This window comes from Ambystoma mexicanum, chromosome 7q (genome assembly GCF_040938575.1).
Source record: "Ambystoma mexicanum isolate Mex_15411 chromosome 7q, UKY_AmexF1_1, whole genome shotgun sequence".
In the NCBI taxonomy this organism is placed as follows: domain Eukaryota; kingdom Metazoa; phylum Chordata; class Amphibia; order Caudata; family Ambystomatidae; genus Ambystoma; species Ambystoma mexicanum.
In genome coordinates this window covers 767,132,928-767,152,124 of record NC_090941.1, presented here as the reverse complement: position 1 = coordinate 767,152,124, position 19,197 = coordinate 767,132,928, and the positions used below count along the sequence as shown (strand labels likewise).

The following is a 19,197-nucleotide window of genomic DNA, read 5'->3' as shown; positions in this document are numbered from 1 at the left end:
ATTAGCACTGTAAAAACAGTTTTGGAATGTGCTTTTTAGATGGTGCTGTTTACCTGTTTCTATTAGGTATCCACCCTTCGGCATTGTTGATACGGAGTGGTAATACTACAGAGTGCTGTTTCTATCACCGTTAGTTCTAAGGGACAACGTTTCTATACTCATTTTTAAAGAAAGGTGTTCCATTCTATGGCGATATTGAGGCCATGTTTCACAGTGTCAAGGTTGTATATCCATTTCTGCTCACATCTGGACAGGTTGAGGTCCATGTTGCCGCCTCTGGGGGATGGTTGGATCACTTGGATCACACACCAAAGTAGTTCTGTATATTTGTGCTGTTTACGAACATAATGAGCCACCAGGGGTTTATTGTCTATTTTATTTCGAATACAGGATTTGTGTTCGCAGATTCTTTGACGTACCTGTCGTTTGGTTTTGCCTATGTAAACTAAATCACATGGGCATTTAATGGCATATACCGCCCATTTGGTGAGGCAGTTAGTAAAGGTCTTCAAATGTATGGTGGTGTTACAAAGTTGAATGCTTTTCATTGTCATAGTCTGTGCGCATACTGAACAGTTGCCGCAACGATGATGACCTATCACCGGTGGTAAGCCCCACAGTTGGGTTTGAGTGGTGATTGCCCTTGGGGGTCTCGGGTATGTATGGACTATAAAGTCTTTGATATTGCGTTCTCTTTTGAATGCAAAACGGGGCATAGAGGGATTGAAATCTTCCGTTTTGATCATGTGCCAGTGTCTTTTAATGATTTTCCTGAGATGGCTACTGATAGGGCTGTATGTGCTTACACATGTGATTTTGTCTTCTTTGTTGCGTTGAATCGGTTCTAGGCATGTAGTTCTATTCATGTGTAATGCTCTTTTATATGCCTGTTGGACAGTTTTTTTGGGGTACCCTCTGTCTTGTAGCCTTTTTTTTAAAGATTTTCCATGCTGTTTATACATCTCTACTTGTGTGCAGTTCCTGCGTACGCGCAGAAATTGCCCATATGGCAAGCCTTCTTTCAAACCCAATGGGTGAAAGCTGTGGTAGTTAAGCAAAGTGTTTTTATCTGTCGGTTTTCTGTACAGACTAGTTGCTATGTCTCCTGTATTCGTTTTTTGTATTTGGAGGTCCAAAAATGGAATGGTGTGTAAGTCTGTGTGGATGGTGAACTGTATGTTGGGGTTTTGAGTGTTCAACCATTTTAGAAAAAGTGCCAAATTGTCTGGTGTATCTCTCCATATCATATAGACATCATCTATATATCGTAGCCATGTTATGATTGATTTTGAGAAAGGATTTGCTAAATCAAAAATAGAATGTTGTTCCAGGTCGTCCATATATAGGTTGGCCAAATCTGGGGCGAAAGTTGCTCCCATGCTTGTGCCTTTAAGTTGATTGTAATAACGTCCGTTATACAGAAAGAAATTTTCAGTGAGGGCTAATCTAATGCATTCTAAAATAAATGCCGTTGGTACACTGTCAAGTGTGCTAGTGCGTCTATCTAAATACTTAGCCATCACTCTTAAACAATCGTTTTGTGGGATACTTGTGTACAGGCTTACCACATCCAAGGTAACCAAGATGTCTGTTGGATTTAGATGAAACATTTCTAAAGTCTTAAGCATACTGGTGGTATCTTTTACATACAACGTCATTTTAGACACAAAGGGTCTCAGAAACCAATCCGAATAGATAGAGAGGGGCTCTAGAATTGAATTGATGGCCGCTACGATTGGTCTGCCTGGAGGTGTTTTGTCGTTTTTGTGAATTTTGGGTATAATATAGAAAGCCGGGGTAGTAGGATGTAAATTGACTAAAAAATCTTTCTCCTCCGGATCTATCCAACCCTCTTCCATCGCATGTTTCATAAGACTGGCTATTTCATCTTGCAGCCTTGGTGTGGGGTCCTGTACCAGTGCCCTATATGAAGTATTGTCATTCAGATGTTTCATGACTTCTGTTTCATATGCATCTTTTCCCCATAGGACTATGCCTCCCCCCTTATCTGCTGGCTTGATTACGAAAGAGTCATTTAACTGTAGGGATTTGAGGGCCTCTCTTTCTGATCTTGTGAGATTGTCTCTGGAATTGTTTTTAGTGTTGATAATTCCTTGGATTTCATAAGAAATCCTTTGTTCGAACGCCACTATTGCTGGGCTGACCATTGCATTAGTTGGAGTAAATTTTGAAGGAGGTTTCAAACCTGTAGTTGTTGATTCTTTTCTAGTGGACGTAGGGTTCCTGAAAAAATACTTAAGGCGTATTTTTCTATAGAATTGTTGGAGTTCCATTTCAGTCTCGAAAGATTTTGCTCTTGTTGTAGGCACAAAGGACAGCCCTTTGGATAGAACACTTATTTCCGTGGCTGAGAGTTCATGAGAGCTAAGGTTGAATATGGGCACTACCAAATCGGTGGAGGCCCCTGCCAGTTCCTGGTGTTCATTCTGGGTGGTCCTTGGTTTTTGTTGCGGCCCCGTTGTCCTCGTCCTCGAAAAAATTGGGGTGGTGGTCCTGCTTGGTCATTGTCAGAGCCGCTACTTGTGGACGCATTGGAGGAATTGGAGAAGTTTACATAAGGTTTCTTCCTGTTTCCTACGTTATAGCCTCTACCTTGATTGGCTCTCTGTAGATCTTCGTAATAGCTTTCTACCAGATATGGGTAAGTTTTAGTTTCTTTATATTGTTCCACATCTTTCTTTAATTTCCAAATTTTTTTGTCTAAAGTCAACTTCTTGAATTTGCTGATTTCATCTTCTATCTTTTCAAGAGTTGTCTTGATATCTTTAATGGTTTTGTCTTGTTTAATTTTGTCTTCTAATGCCGTTATTTCTATTTTCTGTAGGTTAGCTTCTTCTTCCGCTGTATCTATGATTAATATCAATAGATCTCTTGAGCATTTGTTGCTAACCCCGCTGAACTTGCATTTGAACTTGGAATTGTTGGTAAATACTCTTGGAGTATTTTTTATTTGCAAACCTTCAGGTATTGTACCTGCTTTTAAATAAGCTAGCATTAGTTGGCCATGGGATTCAGTCCGAATCAATTTTTTCTTTTTTTGCATCAAGAGGTCGGCATCGTTTGATTGTGATGCAGGGACTGCCTTATCAAGGTTGTCACCTAACAATCATGGCATGCTCATGATCTTTTGATAATATTCGTCTGTGAAGGAAACTAAATTTCCACTGTCCATTTTAACGGTTTTCAGTACACTGATATACGTTTACTGTCACAGTTAACCCAACAACCGAGGGTTGTCCAAGGGAGGTTTTAAGTAATGGGTAATCCCTATTTTTTGTTGACGGGGGGTCTCATCTGGAGGAAGGGACAATCTATAAGGGAGAAAAGTGAAAAACAGATGGACTACCCCTCTCTTTTAGTCTTGTATGGATCTTACGTGAGCGTTAAAGGCAACCTAACTATGTCATTAGTTAGGAAGTCGCAGGCGGAGAAAAATTGAACTAATCACTCCAACTTGTAACAAAGGTTCTGTCTCTTTAAAAGTTGTAAAACATCTTTAAAAAGCATTTTTAAATTGATACTCAATCATATCACTCATTCTACATACATCTCATCTAACAGGGGAGTTCTAAAGTGAATATAAATCTTTGTAGGCATAACATTTCAGTTTGAATATGCATTTTTGACATGGGAAAAAAACATTTGATTTTCCTTAAACAGTCGACATATGTTTCGGCCCGTTATGATATACCACTTTTGTCAGCAGTGGTCACCAGACTAAGTATAAGGCCATCTTCAGGACACCAATTGCTTTGTAGTTGATCAATCTTGATCCCCTTTTAGTACATACACACGTCTGCAAAAGAATTTTTTCATACATCAGTATACGTCTATTAATCTTGTCTAAGACTCTGCTGTAAGACATTTGTTTTTTTAAAAACGACAGAACAAGTTGCGTATCTCCACTCAGCATTCAAGTGCTGTCAGGCTAATTATGTTTTGTTTCCATTGCCATAGGAAACAAATCCATTCACGGCCTTTCAGTCCATCCTAAATCACCAGAAGGCACCTGGCAACATTCAACCAAGGCATTAACGACCATTTATGGAAAAACAGCTGATGCCAAACTGAAAGTCATTATTTCTCCTCATATCATCTAAGAGGTCAGCGACAAATTGTGGTATGTTCAAATAGTGGTCTAGAATTAACCACAGGTGCCATTTCTAAACAGTTGTTTTAATTAACTACAGGCACCAACATCACAGAGCGCAACTTAAGTTACCTTCGCGAGAATTTTTGAGTACAACAAGCTCAGACAGCGAGATAAACCGCAGAATTCTAGTCACATAAATACAAGATGTGGACATGTAAGTGTTTTTAATATTTAGTAATTTTTAAAAAATGTTAAAAGACAAGTTAAAGTGTAGGGTTTTCCATTAAGTGACAAAAACCTGAGACGAGGGTAGTTGTACAGTTAGTGACACCATTTGTCTAAGTATTCTCAATAGTCTAAATAGCACAATATGGACTTAGTGGGGTAAAGGCAGGTTTAGTATAACATAAAACTAGCCATCGCTCTTAAATTTAGTCAAAGTGGAGATACGCAACTTGTTCTGTCGTTTTTAAAAAAACAAATGTCTTACAGCAGAGTCTTACACAAGATTAATAGACGTATACTGATGTATGAAAAAATTCTTTTGCAGACGTGTGTATGTACTAAAAGGGGATCAAGATTGATCAACTACAAAGCAATTGGTGTCCTGAAGATGGCCTTATACTTAGTCTGGTGACCACTGCTGACAAAAGTGGTATATCATAACGGGCCGAAACATATGTCGACTGTTTAAGGAAAATCAAATGTTTTTTTCCCATGTCAAAAATGCATATTCAAACTGAAATGTTATGCCTACAAAGATTTATATTCACTTTAGAACTCCCCTGTTAGATGAGATGTATGTAGAATGAGTGATATGATTGAGTATCAATTTAAAAATGCTTTTTAAAGATGTTTTACAACTATTAAAGAGACAGAACCTTTGTTACAAGTTGGAGTGATTAGTTCAATTTTTCTCCGCCTGCGACTTCCTAACTAATGACATAGTTAGGTTGCCTTTAACGCTCACGTAAGATCCATACAAGACTAAAAGAGAGGGGTAGTCCATCTGTTTTTCACTTTTCTCCCTTATAGATTGTCCCTTCCTCCAGATGAGACCCCCCGTCAACAAAAAATAGGGATTACCCATTACTTAAAACCATCAATCTCTAGCAAGACAAGGCTGCATGATCCAGCGCAAATTCGGCAAATACTCTTTCAAACCAATAACCACATACTACAAGCAAAAAGTGATTCCGACAATAGTCTATGGAACAGAAGCCATGATACATGCAACAGACCACAGTTGGACAAAGCTGAAAGCCCTCTTCTGGCGTAAGATCCTACAGCTGCCACCTTCTTTTCCAATGCCTAGAATCAGACACGAAATAGCACTTCAGTCCATCAGTTATACAGCATGTATCTGGAACACCCAAAATGTTGGTACCACAGGAAGTGCCTTTGTCGTAGGCTCAATGTTTGATTCACTTAGTTCTGTGTAGGATAAAAAGCACCTTCCAGGCACACACCGTCACTATAGAGAGGCTGAAAAATGAGAGAACATGCATGAGCCGGCATCAAGGAGTAATTTGCATCAGAGAGCCATTTCTTGTCATAAAAGGAACGAGGTATGAAGAGAACAAATGGCACGATGAAACCATCGAGGGCAAAGCAGAAGCACTTCGGGGACTATCTGAGGACACCTTCCAATAGATAAAGGAAGTGTGTGCCCCTATTTGGTCGCAACACGTCACTAAGCTAACATGTATCACAGCACTGGAAAAGCCTATAAAAATACAAAAAGAAGTACCGCACAAACTATTCTTCCATGGGGAAGCGAAAGTGAACATGGTGGAGGCAAGGAAATGCAACAAGACATTAATAATACCTGATATGAAGGAAGGCACCGCAGCACTGATGGACATGTATTGGATTTGCGGCAAACAAGCCTACCTGCATCTACCTGCATCCTGGAAAGGTACTTGCGCCTTAGCCACCCTCCATACGGCCCTGATGGTAATACCCGAAAGCCATATCCAAGGAGCAGCAGGGGAATCGGCTGGCAAATCGGCAGCAGGAGAATCGGCTGGCAGATCGGCAGCAGGAGAATCGGCTGGCAGAATGGCAGCAGGGCAATCCGCTGACCCATCGACAGCGCCCAACAAGTAAAAACAGACCCTCCAGCTTATGAACTGTTGTCAGAACACAAGGTGAAAACAAAGTTATCATGAAGTAAAAGATCATCGAACTATATTTCATCTAAATCATCAAAACTCCTTGCTGAGATCCCACAAAGGTACAAGCTCTTCTCATCCGCAGAGACATTTTTTGCATCGCTTCTAGCGCCAGGGCTCCAAGCACGAGCAAATGCCAAATGGTTACAAATAGTGTGCTGGGAGCTAATCCAACTGGCCAATGACACTGAAGAAGGATTCAATGTTATAAAAATAGAGCTCTGTGCCTTGCGCCTAATGACAATGCAAAACCGATATGTTCTAGATCTCCTCACGGCGATGGATGGTGGTGTTTGCCGAAAAATCGGGGGGGGGGGGTGTGTTGCACATTCGTGCCATCTGAAGATGTAGATAACGGAACACTCACGCATGTGATAACAGCAGTTCACAACTTAGGAGAGAGGATGAGAACAGAGGGCGGAGTAGAAGAAAGTACATGGTTTGACAATATGTTCAGCTGGATACCATCATGGGTAAATGTGATGATGAAGATACTCGTTCCCATCATCGTCTTTATGCTGCTATTCTTCTGCGTATGCCAATTAGGCCTCCGGTGTTGTGCAAAAAGTATGCCTACCTCAACTATGATGATGGTAACAATGGGCCGACCGACAACGGTAGCAACTATGAAAGATGCACAAATACAAACAGGGGAACATAACACTCCAAAATACAGGATGACTGCCATCTATAGGCAATATGCGGACAGGGTTGATAATTTATACCACACCACCATCAAGGAACCAAGAGAATTGCAATGGTATAAAGAGGTATGGGTAGACCTGGATGGGGATGGTGGGATATACCTAACATGCACTCCAGATGAATATGCAAGAAGAGGTAATAGCTTGAGAAGTGTATGCAGTGCATGGATGCCAATAAAAGGTACCCCAGCCGGGGAACAAGCAGTTGCTGAAGCTGAGTACTACCGAAGGGAGAATTAAAGAAAACAAGGCTCATCATTTGTTACTTTGGATGTAACGAAAGGGGGGAATGTGTGGGAGCGAGGGGCCAGCAGTCCCCTCACATCCTTTACTTCTCAGTACAAAACTCGGACCAAGTGCCTCCAGTGGTGGGTTCGCCCCTTGCCCTTATGCGATGTCGACTTTGGTTAACATTCGCATAGATGGGACCACCGAGCAGGACACAGGGCATCCATTTTTGTACCCCCTTTCGACTCCATCTTGGTGACTAGGCCTCACTGCGATAGTACATAACGCTTCTCTTTCCTTTCTCACAACGGCTAGACGCGTAGGGCACATGGCCCCCGCCATCTTTCCCACTCTGACTGGAAAACTCTGCGGCTCCATTCTCACGCTGAAGCCGGAGGTACTTGCAACAAATAATAAATGTAACACATCACTCTTCCTCTGAGGTCACTGTCCTGCATGTGAACCAGCATGAGCTAAGCACATAGCTCGTTCATCTCCACAAACGTGTCCTTGCCCCCCGCACCCTCGCCAGTGGAAATTTACTGCCATTGTGGCCCTGTGCCCCTGCAAGGTATTCCTTTTATGTGCCAGACCGCTGACCACGCCATGATGCCCACCCAGCAGATCCCCAACTAACATTAGACCCCTGCTGCAGTATATCATTGTCTACCACTAACAAATGTCAACATACCAAAGATTCTTATGAACAAAGACCCTCACTTCAACCAGTGTTATTATGGTGGTCAAGACCCTTAACCTAGGGCCTTTATAATCCAATGTTATTGATAGTATACATACGTGTGTGAAGTTTATAGAGACATGATGAGTTGCTCAAAGACTTCGAACGATTATTATTTAGTGCATGCATTTTTGAGAATATATTATGTTAGCTTAGCCAGTGGCCACCCTGCTTCACAGTGACCTGACCTTCACCCATTCGGAGCACAGATGCCTGACATCCATCCTCCCGCCAACAAAGCAGCCAACCCGGAAGAAGAGATGCCACCCACACCATGGGCACCATATGGACTGTCCAATCCGGGACCAATGTAGTATCCTATGTTGGTTGCGTCATTTGCCCTAGAAAATTTATTATAACATTAATTTTGGTCAGAGCGCTCTCAGAGGGAACAGAGATCTTTGAATGCCATTTACTTATATAAACCTTGCTTGAACTCTCGCAGCCTGCTCTCTTTGCCTCATTCCCCATCTGGGGTGTGTCCGTTTTATTCTTTTGCATGAGAAAGACAGGGAGTGCACAAACACCTTAATTCTATCGATTTTCGGGCTTCTGCTAGCGGGAAGGATATTTTTTACTCTCGCGTGAGTCTTTCTGAAGGCCCGTAGATAGATGGGGATTAGTTTTGGGACACAGTACCCTACTTTTTTTAAAATTTTATTTTTTTAGTATTTCCCATTAAGGCCTTTGGGAAAGCCAGCCAGGAGTGTTCTATAGAGTAGTTATATTACACAGGAGTGACAGAACGCTGTTAATTGGATTGGTTAGGTTAACAAGGCAGCGAAATAGCGTTTATATATTCTCTTTGATCTTTTCCAGATAGGAAAGATCCTCTCTTGCACCTTCAAGAGGCAACCACTCCGGGAATACCACATACGGATCCCTTCATAGTATTGGATTGTTACAAACAAGTTTGCACATGGTACCAGCTGGGCTGGTTTTTCATCACAGTCTGTGAACCTTCAGGTAGGTAAATGGACTTATGGGAGGCAGTTTGGAAGGTTTTTTTTGCCTTTTTTACCCTTTTATTGCAATAAAGAAGGTTTAGAGTGGGTCCTGTTGTTTTATGTTATGCATTCACTTTCTCAATAGGGGTACTCTCAGGCGAAAGCTGTAAGAACCAAGATTGATTTGGTCAATATTTCTGTCCATGGATGCTTTATGCGAACTACCTTGATACAGCAAAGGCTTCACTACGAACGGAAGAGATCAGACATATCTACATATATTAAAAACTTTATACATCAAGACCCCCCAGGTAGGCTTTTTGGGCACGAAGATAGTACATAGCTACGAACGGAGATAGGGTGCATTTTAGCCCTTGCCAATGGCAAATTGTAGAGTACAAGACAGATGAAGAGTCTGACAGCATCATGGTCCCATCTGGAAATGTGAGGGTGTTTCTTTCTGTTTCCCTCTTTTTCTTTTTCTTGATCCCTCACTAGGCAAATTTGGGAGCAGGTGGCCTTTCTACAACCATTTTAACTTTGGAAGCATAGGTTTCTTGCTTCTGGTGTTTATACCTCGTTGGGTGTTTTTAATTAGAAATATTCAACATGTTAAGATACTAACTCCCTCACCACTCCCATTCGGGTAGAATGTGATTAGGTATACCATGCATTGGGAAACATGGAAGTGCTCAAATGAATAGATTTGGCCAATTAACAATGTATTGTGGATCAAACTGTAGAGAGATTGTACTAAGACAATTGTTTTTCTTCTTTTTGTCTTCTCTCTTTCTCTTTCCCTTCCATTGTGATAGGTCTGTATTTGTTCAGCGATGGGCAATAGGAATCTGCAGAGAAAAGAACAAAGCACCTAGTGAACAAAACCATGACAATTACTATTAGTGCAATCGGAAATAGAACATGCATTGTCTTCTTTCTCTTCTGATGAGGGCTATGGCTTGAGAATGGCTCAAGCTTAGCCTGAAACTCAAGTCGACATCAAAAAGAACTTTTTTGTGAAGAGAAATTGAACAGTGCTTCTGTTTTTATTCATGTGGCAATTTTGGACATTGTAAAGATCAAAATGTCAGCCAGCAATACAAAACAAGAATGATGTATTTTTTCTATGACAAGGAAATCATGTCCGACATCTAGGGTCTAACGGTTAGGCCTATGGGTTCATTTTAATAAAAAAAGTGACAAATTTGCGTCCCTTTTGCACATGTATGAATGTTTCTGGTGAATGAGGTTGTGAGTGAAGGAGATGAGTGTTGCATGAGATCATGAATGTTGTGTGTTGTTTTTATGAATAAGAAATGGTATTATATTAGTTCTTCTTAGGTTTAATTGTTCTTCACCCTGATTTTTTTAGGTGCATATATGTGGGTGATTAGTTAGTGAGGCTTGTTGTATCCTTTGCATTCTTGATATTGTTGTTTTTCGTGTTAATAATGTGTACATGAAAAGAAAAAGAATTAAATTATCAATAAATTGGTACTTTTTTGAAGGGATTGTACCTTAATGTTTTTTCTTAAATAATGGCATGCCAAGAGAGTCAGTACATACCCATGGGTAATGGTACTTCTTGTATCGTCTTTGGTAAACCGAATGTTCTCCGCTCAGTGAAATCACTATGTACTACTCTTATTTGTGGGTTATATAATACTCAGCACAGTCCGCGGCTGTTGTGGTCTTTTTCTGTTATACAGAAAGAAAACAATATTTTTCAAATATTAATATACGTTGGTCCCTCCTAACCTTGCCAGGCATCCTCACCTCTCTAGCCATTCCCCTCTTCCCCCTCTGCCCCTCCTTCCTTTCACAGACAGAGACATGGCAGAATCGGACAGCACAGGCCATTAGTGGCCCTTCCATATTCGATAACATCCCCAGGGTGGATACTAGCTATCCAGCAATCACTCCGGAAGATTTACTACGTGCCAAAAAGAAAGGGTTCCGGACGGAACTTCATGGGCACTTACTGAAAGAGTATTTGAAAGCTAACACCATCCCTCTAGGCTTGCAGGTCTACATCCTCCCAGCAGTTTTCTTAGAAGATGAGGAATATAAACATGCTTTAGCCAGATCTCCACGAAATGTAGTCGAGATCTGATGCTTTTGACCATCAACACATCAGAGAGATTGTCTATCAAACAAAAATTGGTATTAGAAGCGCAAGAAGCTGCATTTCTGGCCAGCAAGGTGGTTCCTGAAGCAAAAAGTAAACTTGAAGCAGTAAATCAGGAGTGGGAGACATTTAAAAATCTCAACGTGCTAAAGAAATCCCAGAAACTGAAAACAGACATCGCCTCTTTCTCGAAAGAGAAAATGTATACGTATTTGGCTAGTGACTATGTAGCACCAAATTGGAATAATAGAGTGCAAAATAGACAATTTTTCAACAAACGATGGGTAACCTTTTTGGATACCAGCTCGTCAGGGAGTGACCCAACCAATCAGGCTCGACCACAAGGCACAAACACTAGAGGGGATAATTTTTTAGGCCAGGGAGGACCCAGAGGGAGATGTCCTCCCAACAGAGGCAATGCCCCTCTAGTGGGACGGCTACAGACTTTCCACACAAGACAGAGGGGATGTCCCTGATGACAACTGGTGAAACATTGGTGATTAACTTATCAAAGCATACTTTAACCTCAGTTGAAGAAGGAGTTCTGAAGAAGGGATTGAGTTTCGTTCTGACGAGCGATAATTCCAACGACAATCTCAAAATCAAACTGAGGAGATTCTTCAGACGATTAGACTAAGGGCCTTTTTCATGAACGAACAGGATGTAACCACTCCTTCTATCACAGGCTTAGGACCAAAATCCTCTTTTACGCCAGCAGATAGTGATATTTAACCGGAGATAGTCACTTTTGAAAAAATTGTCTTAAAAGCACTACCCCAGACTATGACTTGGGATAATAAATCATGATATAATCAAAATCTGACGAAAGATGAAAATCTGGCCTTAAAAAATCTATCCAGTTAAAAAAAAAACATATTCATCAAGCCGGCCGATAAGGGCGGAGGCATAGTGATGATGGATAGATTACACTACATAAATATGGTATCTGCCTTGATTAACAACGAGAATCACTATCTTAAAATCAGAAGGGTCCCAACAGATGAGTTGATGTTAGAATTACAAGATCTATGCACACAGGGCATTGAGGAAGGCTTCCTACACACCGAGGAAGCCTTCTATCTTACCACGAGAGAATGCAGAATGCCAACAATTTATGCACTTCCCAAAGTGCATGAAAATGCCACAGATCCACCTGGCAGACCCATCGTCTCTCTGTGCGGTTCTATTCTAGAACCTTATGGGTGATATATAGAGAAGGCCATTCATAAACTGGCAGAGAATTCACCATCCTTATTTTAAAGACACTGTGGGCATATTAATAATTTATCTTGCCCACTGTGTCTTTAAAATAAGGATGGTGTTGCAAGTTGTTTGGTCACGTTAGACATTACCGCTCTATATACGAATATCCCGCAGGAGGATGCTGTAATATCTATAGAGGCAAAATTGAACAGCCGACCCTTGCCACATGAAATACCAACATCCTTCATTTTGAATCTTTTCAAAATTGCTCTTTATAACAATCTTTTCCAATTCCTGGATAATATCTACCTCCAGAAGCAAGGGACCGCCATGAGGGCAGCTTTTGCCCCCAGCTTGGCAAACATTTACATGGCTGATTTTGAAAATAGTTTTATTTACAAAAAAAATCCTTTTGCGAGCCATGTATCCCATTTGAAGCGTTACAATGACGATATTTTCTTCATTTGGACTGGTACTAAAGAACATCTGGATGCCTTTATCATCTGGCTCAATGAATGTAATACTAATCTCACTTTTACTGGAAACTCAGATAAGGTACAATTACCCTTTCAAGATTTGGTAATATCACATCAAAAAGGAGTGATATATACATCCTTATATAGAAAGCCAACAGACCGGAACACCGTATTATAGTATTCGAGCCAACATCCCCATTCACAAAAGGACAACCTGCCTTATGGGCAATTTCTTCGACTATGAAGAAATTGCACCAATACTGGTGATTTTGAAGAACAGGCCAACTTATTAGGCACTAGGTTGCTAGAAAGAGGTTACCCGCGTAAATTGGTCAAAACAGCAGCAAAAGGAGTGTGATGGACACCGCAACAACATCTGCTGAGTCCAAAAGAAAAAAAGACTGAAAGTGATTGGTTTCATCACAGGCAGTCCAAATTAAAAAAGTGATTAAAAAATATTGCAATTTGGTCACTAATACAGGATGCACTAATGGATGGCCATTGTTTGCTTTGAAATGGTCTAAAAACCTACGGGACTGTCTGATACATTCACGACCACCACCCATGGGTACCAATCTTGGCCAGAACAGCTTGGAACCAGGAGAGGGAGCTAATTGTGGAGCATTGCCCTTGTGGCAAATGTAGTGTATGCCATCTAACTTCCAGGACACTAAGTTTCAACCAGGGTCAATTCAAATGGCAACTCCGACAATTTACCAATTGTCAATCAAGTAATGTGATCTATGTGATCAGATGTCCGTATGATTTGCTATATATGGGAATAACCACCAGAAAAATAACGACACGGATCTGTGAAGATAGCATTAGGGTGTGGAATACAACAGCACCTTTAGTGTCTCATTTTGTTGAAAAAAAACACACAGAAGAAGATCTAGTCTGCACTGTGGTAGATCAATTGAGACTGGACAAGAGTCAATATTTGATGCAGCATAGGTTGTTAAATGTGGAGCAATGTTGGATGTACTGGTTAAAAACCTCCGCTCCCACTTCCGCTTCCCCCCTCTGCTGCCCCTGGTGTGGTATTTGGTGTTTGAATAGGTGTTACAGGAGGATTTGCGAATCTGACTTGCTTGTTGATGGTAAATCGTTGGTTGCCCTTTTTGTATCTTCTGATTTCTTCTAAAAAACTTTGTCCCCCTTGGGGGGTAGTTCCAGGCACATCTTTGTCCCTATCAGTTACAGAAATACTGTCATCTTCAGATTCTAGATCTGAGCAAGCTGGGGAGGTATTCGATGAACTAGATTGTTGTTTGATGCTAATATTATAATATTTAGATTGGAACGTATACACCCTTGATTTTCTGTAATTATCATCCCTATAAAACTTCCTGAACTTTCTCAATTTTAGGTCATCTTGGTAATCACGCAATATCTCATTCATTTTCTCATAATTTTTCGATTTAGTGCTTTCAGCATTACTCATATTGGCTATCTCTTCTTTTACAGTGGTAATTTGAGCTACCACTCTCGTGTGTTCATGTGTAGCGTGTGTAATCAAGAGTTACAACATATTTATTGAACTTTGATTTAGATTCGTTTCCCATTTCTGAGCCAAGTCACAATCCTCCTCATTATCAAAATTTGGTATGATAAGCACCCGTAGTCCTCTAGGAATAATACCATTCTCCAAATAGTTAGTTAAAGAAGCTTGTTCCCAGTACTTATTAATTTCTTTTTTTGACAAGTGTTCTAATTTAATGAACTTCTGTCTCAAAGTTTCTACCGTTTTGTAATTACTCCTAAAAGTATTAGCTGTACTACCTCTTGGGGCAAATAGTGCCGCTCTATCCTAATCTCTATTGCTCATATAATCCGCCATATTTGCTCAGTGGAATTCAGCAAGCACCTGAAACCGAACTATCACTGGCAAAATGTATTGTTGCTGTGGGATCGGTCACAGTTGGTGCGCTAGTTACCACTCTCAGTGATAAGAGTGGTAACTAGCGCACCAACTGTGACCAATCCCACAGCACCAATAGCATTTGTGCTGTGGCCTGTTTCTGTCCCACACTCTCCGCAGAGCACATTCTTTGAAAAACGATGCTAGGTCTTTGCAACATTGAATGGACAGGGAATGGATGGACTTCCGTGGGAACATGGCTCGTGCGGAGCTGGCCGGGTGTGTTGATTGCTCGGTCCTTCTGTGTGAGAGGCCAGGGATGTGAGTGGCTGTTTGAGCCTAGTAAATAATAGCATCTAGGCTTGATACAAAATGGAGTCTTAGTGCAAAGACAAGGGTGATGTTAATCATCTAGTTTGCTGTGTTATAGGGCTGTCACACATACTGTGGAAGGGACTCGTCCCCCCTTTATTTCAATGGAGTTTGTTTACCTTTGGCTGTGGCTAGGGGTGGGGGAATACTATTTCCTTCCCAGCAGTAGTCGTGAAAAGGACTGTTTTGAGGTACACTGAATGCAGAACTTTAGCACATTAGGAGTACTGTTTTGATGTTATGAAGGAACACTGAATTTCCTTCATCGGTTAGGTGTATTCCGTCATGTCTATAGAAATTGGCTATGTAGAACTCCATGTTGTTGTTCGCAATCCATAATTGGTAGTGGTCTGTCATGATTGCTAAAACTGCTTTATTAACATTTCTCTGGGATTTCTCAATTTTACCATTAAATCTGGTGGTTGATCTCCATTTTTGCCTCTGAGTAAGATTTGAAAAGATAAAGATGGTGTGAGGAAATAGGTCCATTAATTTTCCCATGTCTTGTTTGCCTCCACAATGAATTAGTATGACTTCTGGGTGCCCTGTACTTCTCAGACTTCACAATATTGGAAAAACCTGGATCCAACGCATTGCCCGCAATCCAAACCATTTAATTGTAACATCTCTGTAACCCATATTAATATTTAGTTTCTCACGAAAAGCCAGCAACCAAAACTGCCAACTGTATCCAATCAGCCAGACAGTTTTCAAACCAGCCCTGATATCTGCAGTATTTCTCTGTTTCCAGGAAAATGATTCCTAGTTTGAATTTCTAGTAGTTTGTATGAGCAGGGTATGTATGATGTGTGTGTGTGTTGTACTTTCTAATTGGTCCATGGTGGTGTTGTTAGTATTCTCTGCTATTCAACAGCCGACCAGCGTGCAGCATTGCTAATTGTTTGTAGATCGCCACCCCTCCCCACCCCCATTGTAACAGCGGCTATATTCGAGCATGTGACACGTTGTGTGTTTGTGGAAGTGAGGTAGCCGCGACTATCAGAAATTTTGGCTGGGGTGATATCTTATATGCATTGAGTGTTTTGGGGGATTCTAAGAGGCTAGGGGAGTGGAGTATGATTATGAGGAGTGGAGGAGGGCTGGTAGACATGTTGGGGACAGTTTTTTGGAGTTTGATGAAGTGGAAATGCAATTTTGGATTTGTTGTTTTTTTTTATAGCTCCGGTTATCAGCGAACACCTAGGAGGGCTCTTGCATAGACGCGTCTATAAAAAGCATGTGCGTAGGTGCATCAATACTATTCTGCATTTCATTCTTTGCGGCTGGAAGCACGGGTATATTTAAAGTCACATCTATAAATATAAATTTTATGTGCAATAATCATATGTTCATGTAGATGATACAGTACAGAATTTTATTTGTGTGTGTTATTTTATGTACTTGGTTTTTCACTTATTTGATTTGAAGCTTTGAAGGCCAACTTTGTTTGATTTGGAGTTTACAGAGAAATGTGCGTGTAGCCGCGGATACAAATCAAGATCTATAGCAACGGCTATGAAAGATGCTAGGTGGGGTAAAAATATGGTTGTGTCAGTTTCATTGTTTCTTATTGGTTGGTGTTACGTTTGCATTTGTGTAGGGCATAGTGATAGGTTGTGATGAAAATGCGTCAGCCATCTTAGTAGTTTTATTGGTATATAGTCTTCTTTTTTTGATTTATTTTAGGAAAGTATAAGAGCCAACATTTTCTGCAGTTTTATCTTTTTGATTCCTGAACTCTGACTGTGCACCTGGCAGGGGGGTGGCTGATGTGAAAGTAAGTGTTCATCTTTGTTTACACATTTGAAGTCTATTTTCAGTGTTGTGTGTGTTAGTTGTAGTGACCATTGCTATCAGATGGTGTTCATTATTATTTTCTTCATTTGCTGTTCTTGTACTTTTAATGTATCTTGAGGTATGCAGTACTTGTAGGTGTTTGGAATATTTTGTGAGGTAATTCAATTGCTGGTGTTATGCAAGTTCATTTTTGTAATGTGCTTATTTTTGTATTTTCTTGTAGCTGCATTGTTATCATCATCCCAGTGGATTTGCACTAGATGTTGTACAGTTAACTCCCATCAAAGGAACCTATGTTCAAAAGGTAGTGGCGCTACTGCGGATGGAAGCAGGAAATGTATGGAAAGCTTTTCTAAGTGACCTGTGTACTATTTATAATGATTTTTCACATGGAGTGGATTCTCTTCTATTCCTTAATTGAGGCATCTCACTTGGCTACCCATTCGAAGCATCGTCCACAAAGGACTTCCATCACTGAATCTGGGAAGTGTTATGAGGCGGTGCACCTGGTGAATGCGAACTTGGTTATGAGACCGCTGTTGAAGTTTAGAAAAAAAGGGGGGAAAAATAAATTGCCAACGATGGCAGGTAATCTTGTGTTGTGCGATTAAATTCTGCCATTCGCTAAATGTGGCATCTTCCTTAACTACCCAGTTGCAGCATTTTCTACACATGACTTTCATCATGGTAAGATTGGGTGTCGGTAAGAGGAGTTTGTGTACTGGGTACCACTGCAGATGTAGAGCCTTCATTTACAATTAGAGTTGTTGATGCACTGGTGGATGGAGGTTATGTAGGTGGTGCTGTTCGCATTCTATGCAAGGAATGGGCTCAATGCAATTTTTCTTTTGTGATGTTCATGTGCTTTACGATAGCCATCATGAACCTCATTCCAATGGATTTGTACTAGATGTTTAATCATAATAGATGTTCCCCTGGTTTGAGATGGAACATCTGAAGGCCCACGACATAGAGTTTTATTGCAGAAGGTGCACAGTACCTACTCTGCCTCTTTTCTGTAGCAGTGTTCCTTTACTTTCAAGAAGCACCAACTGCCAGCTGTTTTTATCATTCTATGTGTTTCTTTTTTGATGGTGAAGGATTGTCGACCCAAATGATGATGTCGTCACAACTCGAGCTCTCATGTCCAGACATGTTGGAATGTCCTTGTAGGAAGGAAAAAGTAAAACTTTCAAAAAGACAATAGTAAAAAGACAATGCTGCAAAAAATTGAAAAGTAAAAGAAAAGAAAAAGTAGTCTGATAAACTAAATCTGTTTGGTGACTTGGTCTCCAAGTTTACTTATTTAACAATATTTTCTCTTGTTCTCCAAGTTTATTTAACCTTCCCATCCTTTGCCCTTACCGCAACTAGTATAATGTTCTTTGTTTATTTTCACCCAGTTTATATATCCCTGTTAATTTTTTGTATTTTCTTATAGTTTTTATATTGTTGGATGTTTTTTTTTTAATCCAGGTTGGATTCATTTCCCAATGATTAGTATGTGCAAAGAGAACAACAGTGTACTATGCACTAATGTTGTATCTTTTATATAGTGCATGTGATGCACTGCATATAAAACATGTGTATTAAATTGGTTTTATTAAAGTGTGTGTGTCATTGAACTAATTCTGTTTTCTTTTTTTCAGATAGAAGGATATTATTTTTTTAAACATAGATGTATAACCACAGCTAGGGTTTATCCCAATGTGCCATTTCTATTTGGAGACGCGGGTAACCGCAGAAAAGACTGGGGGTTGTGCGATTTTGATGACACATACCTGCGGCTACAGCTGTAATGTGAAATGTGCATTCTTTACATACACCTTTTTTACTGTGTCTTTTTTTTTATTAATAATTTGCATTAAATTTATGAAAAGAAAGACACGCAATCCCATAGCCGCTGTTATAAGATTTGGGGCGTAACTGGATTTTTGATAACTACGGCTATACATAATTTTTGAAGAAAAAAATCAAATGTGAACATGTTTTAATATGTATTGAGCATAGTGTTTTTAAACAGTTATTGTAACATTTGAAATACTTTTTAATCATTAATAATGTCTATAAGTGTACATACTTGAAAAGGGTAAATACATATTCAAACAAAGTTTGTTGAAAATAGGTTTATTTTGGAGGGGATTTGGTTGAGGTTTTTTTTGTCTTCTTTTAGTTAGAACAGATGATATATCTTCTTCTTTAGCCCAATTTGTCCGGATTTTTACTGTCCATGTTTAGTCTTACATTTCCAATGCCCTTTTTCATTGATTGCATGTCTTTTTGAATATTCATTAATAGTTCTTTTAATTATTTTAAGGAATACATAATTAGATCTGTGGGTCCTTCTTGTGGGGGTTCCTTTTTAAAATATTCTTAAGACTTGAATCACTTCTTCATCTGTTTCAAATTATTTGAAATATTTTTAAACAATTGAAGATATAATACACTTTCAAA

The 19,197-nt window shown here is 40.0% G+C and overlaps 1 long non-coding RNA gene across 1 annotated transcript; it reads left to right on the top strand.

The window, feature by feature from the left end:
* The first annotated feature begins 4,046 nt into the window (after positions 1 to 4,046).
* On the top strand, positions 4,047 to 5,183 carry LOC138528408 (uncharacterized). The gene is made up of 3 exons (XR_011284136.1): positions 4,047 to 4,124; positions 4,212 to 4,328; positions 4,665 to 5,183. It is a non-coding gene; the product is annotated as an uncharacterized lncRNA (long non-coding RNA).
* Positions 5,184 to 19,197: the final 14,014 nt, after the last annotated feature.